This window comes from Lissotriton helveticus, chromosome 5_1, assembly GCF_964261635.1.
Source record: "Lissotriton helveticus chromosome 5_1, aLisHel1.1, whole genome shotgun sequence".
Taxonomy (NCBI): Eukaryota; Metazoa; Chordata; class Amphibia; order Caudata; family Salamandridae; genus Lissotriton; species Lissotriton helveticus.
In genome coordinates, this window is record NC_136065.1 from 154,618,280 (window position 1) to 154,638,307 (window position 20,028).

The window sequence follows — 20,028 nt, forward strand, 5'->3', positions numbered from 1 at the left end:
ACCAGTGCTGGAGTACCCCTGAAATGAAGTCCCTTCTAACAACTGGGGATAATGGTTCCGCAGGGCCTAGGTCTGTGATAACCATGGTCTTTTTATAGATAGATTGACAAATGGATTTGGCGGTGATTGTCAAAGGCAGGGTGGACTGAACTCCTAAACATGGTAGTGTTACCTAAACTCCTATGTCCACATTCAACCCTACCGGTCCTCCTGCTAGTTTTCCTATTTCCCTTCAGAACCTCCTCACCGTGCTGAAATTGACTGAAGTTCATGTTGAGTCTAGATCTAAAAATCAATTGTAGTAAAACTTTCTCCATGAACTGTGGCACAAGATCTGGAAAGCAGATGAAAAGAATGTTTATAAATAACGTTCCTTTGGAAAATACCACTACCTTCCCTTACCTGGGTATCCTGTTTCATGAATCTGGGGTTTGGACAAGTGCTGTAAATGCCAGAACTCTTTTGTTCCAAAAAACTATAATAGCCATAAAGACTTTTATAAAAAAGCTGGGCAAAAAAACAATAAGAGAAATCTTGACTATATATAACGCCACGTGCACATCGGTAGCCCTGTATGGTGCAGGTCTCTGGGGGTATTCGAATGTAGAACCAATTCAAATAGCCGAAAATAAATTTATGAGGGACGTCCTAGCGGTACCACAAAGTGTTTCGACCTACATTTGTCATATTGAACTGGGACAACCTCATATTTCGGTTTTATAATTAGAACACAACCCATCCTCTTGTGGCATAGGGTATGGACAACTAACGAATGTGTCATGAATCGGGCTATGTTGCAGGATGTATTAAAAATGGAAAATGTGGGTAGATTTGATTGGCTAGATTACGTTAAACGTTTTATGACTCAAATTGGCTGCCGACAATACTACGAGGACCCACTCACTATGGGAAATATACCCAGAAAACTGCTGAAAAAACTGTGTTTGGAATACCTCGAAGACAAGAGAAGGCGAGAGGAAATGAGTAAAAAGACAGTTACCTCGCACATCTTGTTATTAACTGGCAACAAAGTACAGACATACTTAACTCTCCCGGGGCCTCATTTATGAGAAATGACGCATCATTGCGTGAAAGCAGTGATGCGTCACTTCTCAGTGCGCACTCCTTGCGGCATACCTGATGCGTCATATTTAATGTATGACGCATCATGTCGCAAGGAGTTACAGATACGTCTGTATTTCTGTCGTATCTGTAAGCGCAAAAGTGACACATTGCTGGAGTGTGTCACAAAAGTGACGCAACTGCAGCAATGCGTCCTTTCACATGGGGAAAGCCCCATGTGAAAGGGCTTGCATCAGGCTTACGCCTGCTGTGAGGCAGGCGCAAGATTTTGACGCAACAGCGTCCTAAAAGTGACGCAGTGAAATCTCATAGGTTTCACTGCGTCACTATTACGAGGCTTTTTGCGGGGGAACGCCCCCTCTGCAGACATTATAGCTGACGCAGGTATAATGTAGCGCAGGGGTTTACAAAGTGACGCATCTGCTTAGATGCGTCACTTTGTAAATAGTGCGCAACAGGAGGCATGTTTTACGCTGCCGATGCGTCACAAAAAGTGACACATCGGAAGCGCAAAACTGATGCAAGGCCTCATAAATGAGGCCCCGATGTCTAATTACGACTGATTTCTCTTGACCCGTTTTAGATTAAATATAGGTTTTACACTCTTGCCTTCCCAGAAATGAATTCATGGTGGCGAAATTTACCTACCTGCCCGTGTGATGATTCCTCGCCCCAATCTGATATCCACATTTTATTTTTTTGTAAATTTTATATTATGCCACGTAGGAAACTCATAATCCCGTTCCTTAAAGAAATGAATTTAAACAGATGTCGTCCAGCTTTTTTAGAATTTCAGAGAATGGACACAGTTTTAACTGTTGCTGTAGTTTTAAGTTTTTTTAAATATGTATTTAAATTACGGAAAACAATTGGTGATGATGAAATGTAATAGATTTGTCACTTTTTAAATTCCCCTGTGTAAAATTGTAAATTTCATGCTGCTGCTTTTATGGTTATTGTCTTTTAACCGAATAAAGTACTTTTTGAACTTTTTTTTTTTGACTGGTAAACCACCCCACGCTTGTTCGGAGGTAAATACTCTGCCACTGGAAAAGGAGGGGACTCAGCTTACCTGATTTCCATAGATATCACTTGGTAGCCCAGGCCAATTTCACTACATGTTGGCAGTCGCAAGAGCTGCTTTAACCACAATTAGTAATGGAGAGAGACCGGGTTGAACAGGGGCCACTACACAATATACTAGAGGTCACAATATCTAGGCCCTCCATGGATTTCATACTGTGCGTTGCAGTCACTGGTCATGGTGGAGTTGATCAGGGGTCCTGGACTTGTTTTGCTGTATTATCCTACCTTGACGTTAGCATACAACCCAAATCTTTCACCCACAGGAATATCATCCTCCCTTTCTAAGAGTGAAATAACTCAAAGTCACCTATTCCCAGAGGGTCGTTTCTTGACCTGGGAGGCTTATAAATGAGGAAGGACCACTAACCCTTTGGATAGAGTCATCTATCTCTGAATTAATCAGGTTACTCAGAGAGTATTACCATGTTCCCCCATCGCCCTTCAGAGATTTCCTCAATCACACACATATTATCTTCTAACAGTAATAGCAGATGGGTTTCTAAACTATACAAACTATGAAATGACATAATAGCAGCCTCTGATCTGCCCACCGTATGCTGCTGGGATGTAGATTGTAGAAAACAACACTGAGTGTGGGCTTCCCACAGTAAGGCCAAGCCAGTGAATAACTAGAAAACTAAACAAGTGCCAATACTGTTATCTTTAAATGAACCTCCTCAGATTCTCTACAGAAAGAGTTAAACTTAATGTAATTGCAAGACTTGAAAATCAGTCTAAATGAATCACTTTTTATTTATATTTTTATAACATTCGTTGGTTAAATTTCACCAAATTCTACAATCAACATACAAAAAGCAATACAAAGAACAATTTCATAGTAAAACCAATTCAGTTCTCAAAAACTTCATCCCCTACTTTCATACTTCGTTGATCAACAATATACATTCCGGGCCCGATTCACAGAATGAACTTAATATAAAATCCTAAACTTACTACTATTTGGTATTCACAGAATGCACTTACTACTATTTGGTATTCACAGAATGAACTTACGACTTTCGGGATTCACAGAATGAATTTACTACTTTCGGGATTCACAGAATGAACTTACTACTTTCGGGATTCACAGAATAGACTTACGACTACTAACTTTACGTCCGCCGCCGGGGAGTAATTTACGGCCCGTAATCGTAATTTACGGCACATTGCCGTAATTTACGATTACGGGCCGTAATTTACGATTACAGGCCGTAAATTACGATTACGGGCCGTAAATTATGATTACGGGGCGTAAATTATGATTACGGGCCGTTGGTCATGTTAGCCAAGGGGAAACACCTGGCCAAGGTCCACCCATCCCCCAACATGGATCAGCTGACACACAGCAGCCAATGCCAGCCAACAGCTCCATTTTGCCATGGTGTATGCTGCCACTGCCTACCATCCCCCACCACGCTCCAGCGAAAGCCAATTAACACTAATTGACCAGTACCACAACACACTTAAAAGCAGCACACAGTGAAGGAACAGGTTTGGCCACAGAGAGACTGTTACTCCAACGCCAGAGACCATGGAGATGCGCAGAAATAAAAATTTCACAGCAGAGGAGACCACCATGCTCGTGGAATACATAGTAAGGCACCACAAGCGCCTATATGGGCTACCACCATATTGCACCAGTGGTGCACAGAAGCAATAACTATGGCAGCAGATAGCCACTGCTGTCTCAGCCCTGGGGGTGGAGAGGCGAACTGTACAGGACATTAAAAAAAGTGGCAGGACGAAAAGCAGAGGGTGAAGGAAAAGTACTCCAGGATAGAACTGAGGAGAGTCCTCCTTGCTGCATGCCCTGGACCCCGCATCCAGCTCACCTTACTGGAGGAGGATATCCTAACAACTATACACCCCCACTTGGTCCATGGGCTGCCTGTCAGTGACGTCCGCTACGTGGTACCAGGTAAGTGGAATGAAAAGAAAAAGTGCATGAAGAGATTGTCTGTGTTACACTGTCATAGTGATCATGGAAATTGTCCAAAATGCATATAAATATATGGTTAGTCAGAGACTCATGTGTCACCCACTACGTAGCACCACAAGTCCCAGAATCCTTTGCATCAGAAAAGGCTAATACCCCCCAACCTATTAAAAACATGTGCACAGTACTGATGCCATACATACACAACCCAGCTAATTCAATAACTGTACATATTGGGCCCGATTCACAGAACTAACTTAAGACAAAATCCTAAACTTACTACCATTTTGGTATTCACAGAAGGCACTAACTCATTTTGGTATTCACAGAAGGCACTTACTCATTTCGGTATTCACAGAAGTTAGAAGTCCTAACTTTAGGACTCTTAAATGCCTTCTGTGAATACCGAAGGCTTTAAAATTAGGGTTTTTCTCAGTTTAGTAGTAGTAACGTTAGAACTCCTTACTTTAGAACTCCTAAATCTGCTGTGAATACCGAAAGTCTTAAAATTAGGATTTTTCTCAACTTTACTACTACTAAACTGAGAAAACTCCTAATTTTAAGACTTTCGGTATTCACAGAAGGCATTTAAGAGTCCTAAAGTTAGGACTCCTAACTTCTGTAAATACCGAAATGAGTAAGTGCCTTCTGTGAATACCAAAATGAGTTAGTGCCTTCTGTGAATACCAAAATGGTAGTAAGTTTAGGATTTTGTCTTAAGTTAATTCTGTGAATCGGGCCCATTGACTGAAAATGTGCACTGACAAATGGAAATTTAAAATTAAGTTTAATAAATAAATTAGCTAAAGACAAACATTAGCAGGAAGCGCCAGTACCAATGTGACATGCAATTCAACCCTTGCGCAAACACGGATGTGTCGTGTACATATGGTGAAGCACTGTGGTGCAGGGATAAACAGATGTGTGTTGAATCTGATGGTGTCTAGGGGGGGCTTTGCTGAAGTTGTGTCGCAAGAGCGTTGAAACTCCAACAATGTCCAAGCACTGCCCATACCTAACGTGCTGTGCCACTCCTTACGTCTGCTTCAAGCAGGCGTAAGGTTGCGTCGCAGCGGCCTCTGATAAGTGATACTGTGATATCAAGAAGATTACACTGACTCACTTGGATGCGGCATATCCCAAAGGAGTGCACACCCTGCCTACCTCCAAGCTGACGTTGCGCAGGGCCTCACAACATGACGAATCACCATAGTAGCGTCATGTTGCAAATAATCCTAAATGTGTTGTCTGTTGTACACCACCGTTGTCACAGAAGTGATGCAACAACAGTGTAAATTATTTTTCTAGGGGGTCGAAAACCTGCCACAAAATCTCCAAAAAGTACTTCACCCTGTGCCAGCCTAAATCACAAAGCAGATGATGAGAGTATCCTCTGATGTAAATATGTCCAACACTTATCCTGTTGTCCAATTTCCACTCTGCCACGCCATTACATCCCCAACACACCACTGCTCCTACCTGCCCCGTCTGCGGCAGTTCCGCACAATACTGTTATCACACAGAAGATATGGGCAAATCCCCGAAACGTTACACAAGCACATTTCCCATTTGTCAACTTTTCTCTCTTCTCACCCATTGACACATCCAGCCAGAGCACAGACAACTGGAGTAGCAGAGGTCACCGCATTTCATAGGAGGAATCGGCAACGTACCGAGGGAGGCATGTCAACCACACCAACTGGTAAGTCAAAGTGGACAGGAGATGGTCAAAATGCATACATCGTCAGAAGACGCCAGAGGGACAAATAGTGCCCAGCTATGTAAGTCAACCATTTATGCTACATTTGCTGCATTACAATTGGAGTTGTCAATGGACATTCACCTTTAACATATGCCATTTGTGAACAGTGAAAGACAAATCATAAAATGTCTTGGCTCATCATACCTTTGTAAATGTGGTACACAACATGTATTACACCAACAGACCCAGAACGGGGAAAGCAATCCTGTAATCGAGGGCCACAACAAGTCAAAAGGGTGTACACACCATATTGTAATAGTGTATGTAGACCTAATCAAGAAATAGCATTTGCACCGATACGGAAATGAAGACAAAGCAGTGAGATGCCAGTCTCTGTATTATTGACAATGCATACTGTCCAACTTCTAATCTGTCATACATACTTCATTCAGCACAGTCCACACAGCTGATCATGTACTGCGTACATTGGATGGATAATTTCCGGACATCAACAAAACACGATAGTGGACTTTACCTCTGGATTCGTAGGCATGTCATTGTGACATAGGTAGCATCAAGGTAGTGGGCCCAATCTAAGTTATATGTGGGATCACTCATTACATAATGTATGACACACTTCTGCAACGGTGGTGAACATGACTGCTTGTGCCCGTCCTGTGCCAGAAATTGAATGCATCACATGTGGCAGCTGGAATGTAAAGTTGCTAAACAAACTTATCATTGTAGGTACAATGTTGTCCTCCCAGAACCCCAGACGCCCACTGACTTCTGCTACTAGGTTGGACTTTACATCTGTCCAGGGACCACCTACTGCTCCGGTGCAAAGCCACGGTAAGTCAAGCTTGCTGAATGCTTATTAATTGTGCCTTTCACCTCCACCGTATGTGTTGTACAACACTGTTATCCTGCATCACAATATGCTCACATAGGGCATTTGAACACATGGCCAATCAGACCCTGGTGGCAAATGAGATGCTGACACAAAATGTATGCCAAGTGTGTGCACAATGGACATACAATAGCACAATGTGTCATAAGAAACGTCCACAACACAATAGGCTTGATATGCTAAATCCCTAGCAAAATTAACATGGTCAAATCAATATGAAATTGGTATGGCTGAGGCACACACTGGTGCCAGTTGTGTACCTGTAAGATGGGTGTAGGGGCTGCTAAGGTGAATCTTCATGCAGTTACACCTGCAAAATGATTTGGCTGAAGAGCAACAGGATAATGCAGTGCAGGAGGGAAGATTCAAAGCTTCTCACCTCATCTGCAATGTGTGATCTAAACCAAATGTTGTCTTCTGCTTGCCTCCCTTCTATCATATTCAAATGTATAGGTGAAATATGAGGTTTGGATGTCTACTGCACAAGAGACCATCTGTTGTCATGTAAGTAGTACCATGATGTTGGAAATGGAGCATGGGAACAGAGAACACTCAAAGGATGGACATTAGGAATCTGTGTTCTCTCATTCAAAAATAAGCCGTGTGACCTCATGTGTAGGGAAGCACAAATGGTCAACATAAGGCCCCCGACAACTGCACATCTCACACATGAACTCCTTTCTGACTTGTCAACAGACAACATTACACCCATGAAAAAAGTCGGTCACAATGGTAAGGGTGAAATCAGTAACCTTCTCATACAAGTTCGTCAGTTGATGTGTCATCTTATTGATGTCAGTGCTGAATGGCTGTAAGCTAGCAAATGCTGCTTGTGAGCAGGTGCCCACATGTTAAGTCAATGAGCTACACATGCTGCACATCGTCCTTGATTATCCACAAATGGCTAATGAGAATGTAATTTGATCTCATAGCTACAATCTGTTGTACTAAAATATGGACATGTATTTCTCATCACAGGTGCTGACAGGATGAGACCACTGCAGCGGACACCATCCCGGGGGTTGCATGACATCCTGGCTGCAGCTGTGAAACCGTCACGCACCTGTCCCTCAGGTAAATCGGGCATGAGGAGTGTCAACAGCTTAGATTTCAAAGCCATTACAGAGATCGAGATCCCCTTCTACATGGAATCAACAGTTGTTGATTACAAAGTGAAATACAGACCAGGAGTGACACATATGCTTGTCTGTCATTTGGTGAGGCAGATCATTGAGAATGTTGTTTCTACCCTCTACAGCTATTCCTACAACAACTATGATGAGACAGGTGCAGCAGGATACACCAGGAGGGAACGCAAAGGGACAGAGAGTTGGGGCTGGAGCTGGTGAGTTTGCTAGTACCATGTAGATCTCCGTGTAACACCTCAGGGCTATGGTGTGAGCGGCCATTTGTGGTAGTACCCTAACATGATCACATGATCCTCATCTGCTGATGCAAAGTGCAGTAAATACAACCCTGGTGTTGCTGCACATGTAATACCTGTTCAATCACTAATACAGTTGCAACCTCTGTGTTTCAGATGATGCTGAGGGAGCGGCAGACAGACCGACAACCAGTGGTGGCCGACGGGCAATCCGAGGGGAGAATCCTCTGATCCTCCAGGCAGCAATGTCGGCTGCAACTCATGCCCAAGAGGAGGAGGATCAAGATCAAGAGGACGCTGACTTTGAGGAGGATGATGAGTACATTTCCATTGACTCCGGGGATGACAATACTGACGTCCTGGACTCACATCCTCTGACAAGCAGCGCCCGTCTGCCTCCTCTCAAACCATCAACAACACGGCATACATCAAACCATCCACGGCTCCCACACATCCACTCACAGACATCACTCACTCACAGCCCTCACGTCCGTGACCGACATGGTGGTTCCCCTACCCACTCTTCCCTACGCAGTTTATCCCAGCCATTCTCTCCAACAACTGTGGGAAGTACCAGCCCTGTTGTGGACCTGGTATCCCCTGGGCAACCTACTCCTGCCCACAGACTTCTACCTGCCAACCCCCCTGTTGTTGGACCTGCTCATTCCATCCCTGGCAGACACCAGCAGAGGGGGCCTGCACGTGATGATGGTGGCCAGTGGGAGCAGGACTTCTTCCGACAGCAGGCAGATGTGAGGCAGGACATTCGGGCCATAGAGGTTACCCTGAACGACATTTCTGGGTCCCTGCAGGACATGGCCCAATTCCCTCAGGTGGTGGACAAGATGGGCCAAGCTTTGGATAGGATGGATAGCACTTGGCAGGAAACGTCTAGAAATATGAGAGACCTAATATCCATCCAAAGGGAAGAGAGTGCAAGACACCATGCCTTGGCCATGAAGATGATGGAGGGCATGGTGAGAGTGATCCAAAGTCTACCTTTACGGCCAACGCAGGGAGGGGAACAATCATGTCGGCCTGTAGGACAACACATCCCCACACCTGTAACACCAACTGCACAGCACCACAGCCAAGGTACCCAAACACACCCGCACCCTGAACAGGCACGCCCACCACCCCCACTACCTGCCCAAACACCACCAACCTCTGCAAAGTCACTCCCACCACCCCCACTACCTGCCCAAACACCACCACCTCTGCACAGTCACTCCCACCACCCCCACTACCTGCCCAAACACCGCCAACCTCTGCACAGTCACTCCCACCACCCCCACTACCTGCCCAAACACCACCAACCTCTGCACAGTCACTTCAACCACCTGAACAACCAGCCCTTGTCCAGCCACAGACACCTAATGTGCAGACACCATTGGCACCTGCACCTCTTGATCAGCCTGGACAACACCCTCAACCTCAACCTCACCCCTCACCGCGTTCCTCCCCCCCACTATTGCGGAAACGCAAACATGACCGCCATTGACATGGCCAATTTGTTTTAGGCTCCTTAGGAGTATTTGGACAATAAATATCTACCAAAGTAATATCCTGTTGTGTACCATGTCCCTTCTGACAATGTAGGCATGTGTGTGTGTGTGTGTGTGACAGGTACAAGTGTAACACATCATACCAACACGTTGTCATGTGCATAGAATGTGACTTACTAAATATGTGTCTATATTTGGAGATAGACATTCAAAATGAAGTCAAACTAGTCAGACAAAGTATAATTCTGCAAGTTATTTATGTAGGAACACAAACAAACCGTCCGTTTGGAAGGGAGAAAGGAAAACAAATGATGATCTTAATGCAGAAGGAGAATGGAACTTGGATTTGGGTGGGGCAAAACAAATATAATACGTCAGGTAGCGTCATGGGAACCAGTCTATTCACAAGGGGAAAAAGAAATCTTCGTCCAAAACAATGTCTCAGTCCAATAGTCAAGTGTCTTTCTGGTCATCCTCCAGGACCACAATGTCTAGATCCTCTGGGTCGGACACATCCAAACGGCTGGCTGATGCAGGAACAGGCACCACACGGGAACATGACACACGAGGAGTATGGGGGGAAACAGTGTGGGGCACCGGACAGGGGGACACATTGACGGTGGTATGGGAAGGCACTTGGGAGATGAAAGACATAATGGCTGTGTTCAGGGACTGGACTTGGGTGCCGAGGTTGTCCATTGATCGGACTAGGTTCGCTTGCATCGAGCGTATCTCCAGACACACCTGTAGCAAGATGCCAGCGGACATGTCAGGTTGACCCTCGACCATCCAACTCAAGTCCCCTGGCACAGCCACGGGAGGAACAGCACCGGCACTGGGGGGGGACACAGAAGGGATGTGGTGCGGAGATCGACCGCGTCTGTCAGCCGAGCTTGATGAGCGCTGGGGAGTTAAACAAGTAGGGTTTGAGTTAGAATATGCCCGAGTGAGAGAAACCGGGGCATTGAGGAGAGCGGTGTCTAAAAATTACCTGAATGAATCAGCGCGTCTCTCTCGAAGTCGCGGAGGTTCTGCAGCGAACGCCGAACGGGTAGTGATATATCGACAGACGCTGTCGATCTCAACGCTGATTTCCTCAGCATACACCATTCACGCCCCACGCGCTGGAACCTACAGTGAGGTACGTAATCTGGTCCTCCAACCCTGTGCCACTAGAACCAACCCCGCCTAACTGGTTATAATCCTACCGCTAGTCATTCACAGTCCCCCCTTCTCTCCCCAGCCTCCTCCATTCCCTGCCAGCAACCGGGCCATTCAGTGACCGTCTGGGTTTTAAAGTCGTTCCTCCTCGTGGGTACAAGGGTCCATTCTTCAAGGATCCTTTAAGGTAACAAATACTCCTCTCAGGTGCTCTACGCACAAGCACTACCACTTCCCTTCTCCCCGCCTTAATACTCCCTCCCTTTTCTTCACAGCACTTACCAAATTCAGACAACCAGTCCTGATGATGATCCCAAATGCCCCGGATCGAAACGCTGTCGACTCAACAGCCTGATTGATAGGCGCATTCCTCTTTAGTGGCTTCATTAAATTAATTGTGCCTACTGTGATATCACTATGTCACAACGCGCCGTTTTAGCCACTCACTGTAGATAATTTGCACCTCAAACACAGTGCGCCGACTACGCTGTTTTCTGTTCTCCTGCACTTGCGTCGCCACCTGCACTATTTATTCACGTTTGCTCGCACCAAGTTTTCATGTGGTTGTCAGTACATTCTATACAGTGCTGTTCTTAACTGTGTACATCCAACCAGGAAAAGAATGTTACCACAAAAAGATGAATAATTATCTTTTGCTTCAAAAAATGAGTCTTCTCCTTCTTGTCCACCCTAGCAGTGCTATGTACATGCTATTTATAACTGCCTACTAACTTTCTACCTTTCAGGACACTGTGTTATAATTGCATCTTACCTACCCAGTCCTGACCAGGTTTTTGGGTTATACTCCTGTCACCTTTATGACAGCATATGCTTCACGCTTCTGTCTATACTTGGCCCACAGCGCACAGCTTTATAAATGCGTCACATCCATGATGGCGCAAGGGATGTCTGCTGTGAGGCACAATTACTGGGGCATCCCTGCTGATATGCAGAGATGCAACTCTTATTGTAAATCTGACCCATGGTGCATGAATCTCCCATGACATCATCACTCACATTCTGGGCCCATCATTTGTGGGGGAGTCAATTCTGTAGTGGTCATAGGCCTGAGTATGCAACCTTTTGTGATTTGGTGACCCATCCTTATGAGGTCCAGGTATGTCTGTCAGGACATGTATTGTTTGTCATCAGCGTGAATAGTTTGTTTAAGGGATGTCCACTACGCTGCTTGCTGACATGGACACATGACCTGAGGCACAATCCACCTTTTGACTTCTGTCGGCAGCTCTGATTTGCATGCAGTTAGTGTGGTTTGCAAAGTCGTCTCAGGGTGGCATTTATGGACACTGTTGTGTCTGTCCACATTTCATCATTGACAACAGACAGCAAACCACATGTTGGCAGTGACACTACAGGTTGCTCATGCGAAATACGTGGCAACGAGCTGATTACGGACTTGCATGCCCTGACGTCGGTCATGTGCAATAGCCCGGTCTCCCACATTCAGAGCTAGTCGAGGTTCGAGAGGCATGTGTAAGCCATGCATTAGAGCAATGTTGTGCAAAAGACAACAGGCTAGTATGATCTTGCACACGACTACTGGGGAGTACAGAAGCACACCCCCTGTACGGTTGAGACATCTGAATCGCGACTTCAACAGACCAAAAGTGCGCTCGATGATGGCTCGAGTACGTATGTGTGCCCTATTGTACATACGCTGAGGTACAGTGTTAGCACGCCTGTAAGGGGTGAGGAGATGTGGAGAGAGTGCATACCCAGCGTTGCCTGAGGAGGGAAGAAAGGGCAGTTGTTAACATTTCACTCTTTGACTTTCACAGGACATGATCTATACGTTCATACATGCAGTGTCTGTTGGGCCATGTATCTTATTGTACAATCATTGCTATTGGGGGGCATTCAGACATTTCAATGACGCATATCACTCATTTTCAGTGCTTGGTACTTACCCAGTAGCCACATGTTATCAAATTTTATGGCACGACACGGAGGCCAATATTATGCAAATCTCCTTTATTGCGTAGCTCACAGCAGCAACAATGAGAGATCTAGAACTTGAATGAACATTCCAATAGAGAGGATATAGTCCATGCACACACAGTAGACTTCCTTCTTTGTTGCTGCTGCTCACAAGATAAGTACCTTATATTTGCTCTCCGCACTTTACTTGTCTGTGCTCTCTATTTGTATTAGATTGGGTCGAGGGGAACTGTACTGAGTGTGTTTCTTCTCACCCTACTCCCCTCCTCCCTTTAATCGGCAGCATACTTTACATATTTTATATATTTTGTATATTTTACATGCCTTCTTATACCTTGCTTGTTGGCGACCCTGTTCCCTAACCTGGCAACCTTGTGCCTCCCTGCGTGTGTCCTCTCTCTACCCCTTTCCTGTTTCCTGCTCTCAAGAGCGGCGCACGGTGCTTCTCCCCACCCGCCCGCTCCCTCGCTTTCTTCGACCCCCCCGGCTCCTTAAGGCCTGGCGGTTCCTCTCCCCCTTGCGAACCTGAATCCGCGATTCTTTTAGACCGCTTAGCCTTAGACCGCTTACCCGCTTAGCCTCCCACGCGGGACCGGCGTCTTTTGAAACGCCGGCCCGCGCCCTTCGCTTGCACGCGCTGGGACCTCGCAACGGGGCCGGCGTCTTCTGAACGCCGCTCCCGGCCTCACACGCGTCTCCATGGCGATGACACGGCGCCCTCGCTCCGACGCGAGGCCGCGCCGTGTTACCATGGAGACCGGCAAATGACGAAGACAAGCAAATGAGCCTCGCTATATACGCGAGGCACTTACGAGGCTCTGTCCGACTTACTGGCTTTAGGAGTCTTGCCCGCCTTCGTTTTTTCGCGGATCCTCGGCGCTCTCGAGCTCACATCCTCCACCAACCTGCACATATAATTTAAATAAAATAAAAAAATAAAAAAATAAAAAAAAGGGGTTACTAACACAGAAGAAGGACTAAAGGGCATAATCTACACGAAATTAACAAAGGACTAACAACCATTTACTGGGACTGTTAGAGGAAAGACCCTTTCCACTACCCCTGTTGTCATAACTACACTACATCCATTTTGTTTCCAACATTCTTTCTTTTTCAGTTGATTTTCACTGCTTACTACCTGTCTGATCTCAGCTTATCAACATGTCCTCTGACCCTTCTTCATCCTCTATGGAGGACAAATTGGAAACCCTTATCAACAAAACGCTTGACAAGGTAATGGGATCCCTTGAGGACACCATTAATAAAAAATTGGAAACCCTGGCCAAATCGGCTTGGCCACCTATGAGGACCCAAGGGGACCCTACCGAGGCCTCAACAAGCCAAAGAAAAAGGCAGTCCACTTCTAATCCACCCCAAATGGCTAAAAAACCCAGAAGCGCAAAGCCTTTGCTCTCTGATTCACGCTCTGGCGGTGACTATGCTGGTGCCTCGGGCACGCTGGATGGGCAACTCAGAGGCCCTAGCCTTCCTATCCCCATTGATAGCGCCGATGGAGGTGAAGACGAAATTGACCTGTCTTGCTCCTCAGAGTTTGACTCCGACCAGGAGGAAGGCGAAATCAGAAACTTATCTGGTGAGGCATCAGGGGCCTCGGGCTCAAAAATGGGGATATTTGACCCCTTTGGGGAACATATGTTTGACCCGCTCCTCATCAAGCATCCACTCTCCCCAGAGTGGACACCATCCCAACATATTGCCGAATACCTGTCCTTTTGGCTCCGCAAAGAGATACCAAAGGAGGTCAGGGCTCGCCTCAGGTCCGAATGTCCTCGCCCCTCCCTCCCCGACAAAATAGCCATGACCCCCGAACTAGACAGCAAAGTGGTGGCATTCATTGCCAAAACGGGGAAAGACCCCAGGAGGGGACTTGACAGAGGACTCAAATCCTGCCAGGACAGATTACTGGATATTACAGGCCCCCTGACCAAAATGTTTGAGATGGCTGAAGGAGCTTATGTCTCTGATTCCCCCATTGACCCAAAAGAACTGCGACAGTGGGCGCAAAGGGCTATATGCCTCCTGGGCAATGCAAACACTGCCCTCTCTAATGAAAGACGAAAGAGCGTGCTTCTCAAGATTGACCCTAAACTAGCTGAGCTATCCAACAAAGAAGGCGGCGCTTCCTCCCAAGGTCTTCTCTTTGGAGAAGAATTCATTAGGGATATGGCCAAATATGTGGGAGTTTTTAACTCCATCCAAAAATCCCAGAAAGATATTAAAAGGGTTTTCAATACCAGAGGAGTTTTTTCCCGGGCCGGGAGGATGCGGGGTCGATTCCCCGGCCGTGGAAATGGCTCGACAAGACCCTTTGGAGGACGAGGAGGAAGGTCCTTTCAGTCCGGTTATGGCTTCCAGTCATCATCCTTCTTTCCCCAAAGACAACGATCCAGAGGAAGAGGATTCAGAGGCGAAAGGAAGACAAGACCCTTCTCTACCGGTAAGATCTCCCAAAGACCCTTCAGATACCCCTATAAAAGTGGGCGGGAGACTAGCCCTCTTCTCTGGGAATTGGACCCTAGTAAGTCAGGATCCCTGGGTGTTAGACACCGTCAGAGGATACAAAATAGAATTTGTCGGCTTCCCTGTCCAGAAGAGACTTCCCCAAGAAATACGCTTCTCACAAAAAGATTCTGCTTTAGTTTCCCAGGAAGTAAAGGACCTCTTTTCAAAAGGTGCAATCCGGCAGGGAAAAGAAATCGGCTTTATCAGCAATGTCTTCCTGGTAGAGAAGAAGGACAAGAAAATGAGACCTGTCATAAATCTCAAAGATTTGAACCAGTGGGTGGTCTTCCGACATTTCAAAATGGAGGGAATCCACCTTCTCAGAGATGTTCTGAGGAAGGGCGACTGGCTCACTCGCCTAGACCTCAAGGACGCATATCTGACTATCCCAATCTGGCCCCCTCACCAAAAATTTCTTCAATTTTTCTGGGAGGGCAAACTTTGGCAATTTTGCAGCCTTCCCTTCGGCCTCTCCTCAGCCCCTTGGTGCTTCACCAAGGTTCTTCGTCCCATAGCTGCTTGGCTAAGGAACCAAGGGGTCAGACTGATCCTCTACCTCGACGACATCCTGATAATGGCCGAATCCAAAGAGGTCGCTTCTCGACACACTACCCTTGCCATAAATCTTCTGGAACATTTAGGGTTCGTGATAAACACGAAAAAATCCTCCACTTCTCCAACCCAAGTCACTCAGTTTTTGGGTTTTTCAGTAGATACTCTCCATGCCGAACTGAAGCTTCCTGGCGACAAACTCAGGAAACTGAGGAAAGAGCTGAGGAAAGTGCTAAAGATTCGCTCCTTTCCCCTAAGGACCCTAGCGAGGATATTGGGTCTACTCTCCTCAACTATCCAAGCAATCTACCCAGGTCCCCTTCACTATCGAGCGCTTCAGAGGCTCAAAGCCAAAGCCCTCAGATTGAACACATCCTACTCTCAAATAGTCTCCCTGGACGCCGACTCCAAGAAAGAGATCATATGGTGGTTGAAAAATGCAGAAGCCTGGAACGGCAGAGCAATCTTCGGAGAAGAACCAGACTAAGTCATTCACTCGGATGCGAGCCTGGAGGGTTGGGGCGCGACCTGCGGCGACTGCTCGACCGGGGGACTTTGGACCCAACAGGAAAAGGATCTTCATATCAACTGCCTGGAACTTCTGGCGGGATCCTTTGCCATCCAGAGCTTTACCAAAGATCAGATGAAATGCTCGGTCATGCTTCGCATGGACAACGTGTCCGCTGTGAGATACGTGAACAAAATGGGTGGCCCTCATTCCAAGGGCCTCTCGGACCTAGCCAAGAACTTTTGGGCCTACTGCCTCAACAAGGGCATTTCGGTCATTGCCGAACATATTCCGGGGTTGAACAATGGGGTAGCAGACTGGTTCTCCAGGAACTACGTGGATTCAAGCAACTGGAGACTAGACAGGAACACCTTCCTTGCGATCCAATCTCGGTGGGGCCCCTTCGGGATAGACCTTTTTGCGGACCGTCTCAATACTCAGTTGCCAAAATTCTTCAGCTGGAGACCGGACCCTCTGGCCTTGGGAATAGACGCGTTTTTTCAGAACTGGCTTGGTCTGAGACCTTATGCATTCCCACCTTTTGCCATGCTTCCTCGCCTCATTGTTCAAGTCCGGAGGAACAAAGAGTTCATAGTAGTAATAACTCCCCTTTGGAGTTCCCAAGCGTGGTTCCCCATCCTATTGGAAATGAGCGTGGATTTCCCAATCCTCATCCCTGTTTTCAAAGACCTACTGGTAGGACCTCACGGAGAATACCATCCACTTCTTCTTCAGGGCACCCTGTGTCTGATGGCCTGGAAGATTTCAGGAGACAGTGGCAGATCCCTGGACTTTCGGAAGGCGCTTCAAGGCTCATGTCAGAATCATGGGCCCCCGGTACCAGGAAAGCATATAGATTGGCCTGGCACAAATGGGTTTGCTGGTGCCTTCGACGGGGTTATGATCCCGTTTCAGCTGATATAGTTCAAGTTCTTAACTTCTTAACTGAAATCTTCGCTTCGGGTCTGGCCTATCGGACCGTTAACGTTTATAGATCAGCTATTGCTGCAGGTCATTGCTTGCTAGATGGTTCTTCGGTAGGCCAAAATCTTCTGACCAAAAAACTTATGAGGAGTATGCGGGTTTTGAATCCTCCTCTACCAAAATATTCCGCTCTCTGGGACGTGAGAGACGTCCTCAGACTACTCTCCTCTTGGGGCGAGAACTCTTCTCTCTCTTTGAAGAAATTGTCTTTTAAATTAACTGTTCTTCTCTGCCTCGTCTCCTTCAGACGTACCTCGGACGTTAAGGCCTTAGATGTCTCTAATAGGGCTTTTCAACCTGAAGGTGTTTGCTTTTTCATTAAAAGACGGACTAAAACTTTGTCAACCTCTGTCTTCTATCCCTTTTTCCCTCAAAATGAGATCTTGTGTGTGGTACGTTGTCTCTTGGAATATGAGAAAAGGACCTTAGGTCTAAGGGGTTCTGTAGATCAATTAATCATTTCCCACAGGTTCCCTCATAAAGCTGTTTCCTCTCCCACCTTGGCTAGATGGGTTAAGGATGTCATGAAAGAAGCTGGTATTGATACTTCAATTTTCGGAGCTCACTCCCTCAGAGGTGCTTCAGCTTCAAAAGCTTTTATCTTGGGTGGCGGCCTCCAGGATATCCTTAGGGCTGCAGACTGGTCAAACGAATGTATCTTTAAGAGATGTTACTTTAAACCTGTTTCAAATGTGATTGATAATGTTTTGAACACACTTTGAACTTGCATAATATTGGCCTCCGTGTCGTGCCATAAAATTTAGATTTTTCACAGCCTGCTGGGCAGAAAATCTGGATTTTATTAAGGACACGGAGGCTAAGATTATCCCACCTCTTTTATTCCCACCCTGGGAATGTTTATTACCTTCTTACTCTTCTTTTTCAGATTAATTTCTTCAAAAGAAGACTCGGATGAATTCTCTATGGTTCTACGTTGGATCCAGAGTCTTCTAAGTTATTCCTGATTATCTTGTTCGCTTACAAAGAAGGAAGTCTACTGTGTGTGCATGGACTATATCCTCTCTATTGGAATGTTCATTCAAGTTCTAGATCTCTCATTGTTGCTGCTGTGAGCTACGCAATAAAGGAGATTTGCATAATCTTAGCCTCCGTGTCCTTAATAAAATCCAGATTTTCTGCCCAGCAGGCTGTGAAAAATCTAAATTCTCCAGCAGCCATAGGCCGAGCAAGAGGTGACATGCGGAATATGAAGCTGTCATGTGTACTGCCTGGGAACACTGCATGCACATTGATGAACCTTCCACTGGCATCACAGACTGCTTGAACATTGATGGAATACCATCTGTGTCTGTTGCAGAAGATGTGTGCAATGTGGCGGGGTGGCTGAAGGACCACATGGGTGCAATCAATTGCACCAAGCACACGTGGGAATTGTGCAAGGAGATAAAAATCTCTTGCTGCCCTTTGTCTCATGGCCAAAGTATATGGCATTCTGATGTAGTTGTGGGCTCTATCAGTGATGCATCTCAGTACCTGATGCAGGCACCGCGACTGGCTCGCCTGGGAAATGCCCACATGGTCACTGGTGACCCTTTGGAAGGACCCAGTAGCAAAGAAATGGAGGGCAGAAAGGATCTTGAGGTAATCTGGTATTGCATGTGAGCAGCAGGTCACAGAGTCAAGTTCCTGCTCCCACTCACATACCATTTCCAAGATGACTTCAGGTGGGAAACGGTACCTGGCCCTTACATCCTGGCTGGACATTCCAAATATGTTGACCCTCTGTCTGTAGATCCTCTCTGCTCTCCTCCTCCTCCTCCTCAAGTAGTTTTGCCGCATGGCAAGGGGTAGTGCTACAAACACGTTCAGTGACATCCTGAAAAGGGATTGTTTGTGTCTGCTCTGCATTCATACATGCTGCAGGGCTGGGATTGGCTGCTGTGTGTCAGCTGATCCATGTTGGGGGATGGGTGGAACTTGGCCAGGTGTTTCCCCTTGACTAACATGACCAACGGCCAGCAATCGTAATTTACGGCCCGTAATCGTAAGTTACGGCCCGTAATCGTAAGTTACGGCCCGTAATCGTAATTTACGGCAAAGTGCCGTAAATTACGATTACGGGCCGTAAATTACTCCCCGGCGGCGGACGTAAAGTTTGTAGTCGTAAGTCTATTCTGTGAATCCCGAAAGTAGTAAGTTCATTCTGTGAATCCCGAAAGTAGTAAGTTCATTCTGTGAATCCCGAAAGTAGTAAGTTCATTCTGTGAATACCAAATAGTAGTAAGTGCATTCTGTGAATACCAAATAGTAGTAAGTTTAGGATTTTGTCTTTCTGTGAATCGGGCCCTCCATTCTTACACTCTCACACACACCCGACAAACATACTTTATTTACAATTCATTATACAATGGTACATATAGTTTTCACCATAGACAGCAATTTGTTCAATTTGAAGAATTTTGTAACATATATATCTATTTAGAACATCTTATGGTGTAGGAAAAACGGTCAGATTGTGGGCACAATATATTTGCCAAGACTTGGTCATTTTGCTGATCACAAGAAGGTAGATCTTTCTAAACTATAGGTACAAGCTTTTCCATTTTAAATTCCTAAACAGACTGCATCACTTTCCTGCCATGATGAGTAAATTTGACAATGGGGCAGCACATTGCCACTATACCATTAGGGATTCTGGATTCTTTGTTCTGGCCTTGCAATGCCCCTCATCATGTTCATGTTAGAACAAGATGAATTATATTTTGGTGGACAAT